General features: G+C 37.0%; 1 pseudogene; it reads right to left on the bottom strand.

The window, feature by feature from the left end:
- On the bottom strand, positions 1-615 carry LOC138145275 (eukaryotic translation initiation factor 3 subunit H pseudogene; annotated as a pseudogene).
- Between the last annotated feature and the right edge of the window lie 1,352 nt (positions 616-1,967).

Raw genomic sequence — 1,967 nt, 5'->3', positions numbered from 1 at the left:
TCATTTTTTACATGTATTGGAGGTGGTTGATATTTGACTTTTCAATGCTTCAGAAAAAAAAAAAAACTCTTTCTCTTTACCAACTTCTATCAGCTTAGGAGTCAATCTGTATTTCTTCAATGGTGGAAAGCCTTGAGAAGCTTTTTTTTTTAATAGGATACAAAATGAGAACTATAGACTCTTCAATTGCATGTTGGTAACTGAATAGGGAATCCAGGAGAGGACAGGTGACAAAATAGCCATAGTATGTAGACTGGTATCAATCAACATGAAGATGATTGCTATTTATCTGACAAAGATTCATATCATTTCCATCTGATATTGGACTTCATCAGAATCAGCATCTGTTGTTGTTGGGGAAAGGGAAAATAATAGGTGATTTCAAATCTGTCTCCCAACATCAGACCCAAAAGTACTTCCTGGACAACTTTATTCCCCTGTCCTTCTTAGTAATGTAATGTTTTATTATTTTCAGAATAGCCAGTCTGTTGATGTACACTTGCTTTGTGGTCAAATCTCCCAAGCTGCATTTCCTTTTCCTTTGCTGGAGGCCACCCCACCTGTAGAAGTCAAAGTTGTGGAGCCAGGTCCAGTGCTTTTTTTTACCAATGCCATCTTAGTGGAAGAGAAAACTGCTTTTTAAAATATAGGTTTTGGATATCAAATCAAGCAGTCTAGACAAGAAAATGGTGGAGTTTGGGGTAAAAAGAGAAAGTACTGACCTTTTCCATGGAAGATTGATGATAAGAGATGATTGCTTATACTTCCCTCTTTAGGTAGAAGGGATGAAGGCAAGGTCAAGCAGTGGAAAAAATGAATGCTACAACAGGAAGTATATCAATAAATTATCATTCATTAAGGACCAACTAGGTAGTGAGTTTATATTCTAGGGAATAGAAATACAATCAAGAAATATGTACTCTCTCTTCAAGGACACTACATTCTAATAAGGAAAGACAATATACTTGAGGATCTACAGTTGGAAAGAGTGGTCGGGTAAGTTATGGTATACATTAGAGATATCCAGGAATTCATTTGGCACCCTCATTCAATACAAGATGATGCCATCGCTCACTTAACAGATCCTAGGGTCCAGTAGAAGGAGTATAATTTCTACTGGGAAGAATTGAAAACCAGAATACCGAGGGCATAGTTTGGAAATAGCAAGAAATGAAATAAGGTCATATAAGGGGAAAAAATGGTGATGGCCACTGGGGGCAGACAGATGTTTTGCTGTAAGGTGTGACCTTGGGCAAGTACCTTTGACCCTTTGGGGCCTTTGGTCTAACTCACTGAGAGGAAATATGGAAGAGTAGAAAAAGTTCTGACTTCACAGGGCTTCAGATTCCCTACATGGAGGATGATCCGTAAAGATCCTTTAAGCTCTGAGATACTTCATTCAATAGAATTGTGCTGTACACTTTTACTCCTGTTTTCCAAATGTTACAAGTGATATTTCAGTTTTATTTGGAGTTGAGCTTAAGTACAAAAGAGAGACTTAAGTAATCACCTAAAGAATGTGATGGAAGTTAAAGGCAATATGGATCAGTCATGTGCTGAAAAATACCTTTTTCCTTCTCAGGATGTATTTTATCAAAGTGATTCAGAAAATTCAATCAATCCATATGTTTTTTTGTTTAGTCTTCCTTAAACATCTCTCTGCATGTAGCTTTATACTTGGCAATGTGCATGGCAAGTTAAATCTTACCTACAGGAATTTTCCTGGGCAAAACTAAGTTGTAGTTTGTTTGTTTTCTGCATGCTACCAGTTTCTCTGTCTTTGTTTTTAGCTTATAGTCAATTCCTTCCCTGTTCCCAACTACACCCTCTTTATTTGTCCATATTTTTGAATTTTTGTTGTTCAGTCATGTCATGGCGTCCATCTCTTTGTAAACCTATTTGGGGTTTTCTGGGCAAAGATATCAGAGTGGTTTGACATTTCCTTTTTCAGTTCATTTTACGGATGA

This window comes from Petaurus breviceps, unplaced genomic scaffold, assembly GCF_028583685.1.
Source record: "Petaurus breviceps papuanus isolate PSGF00001 unplaced genomic scaffold, PetGlider_PUasm1.0 90731, whole genome shotgun sequence".
In the NCBI taxonomy this organism is placed as follows: domain Eukaryota; kingdom Metazoa; phylum Chordata; class Mammalia; order Diprotodontia; family Petauridae; genus Petaurus; species Petaurus breviceps.
Note: the sequence above shows the minus strand (reverse complement) of the source record. Positions and strands in the feature narration are given on the sequence as shown.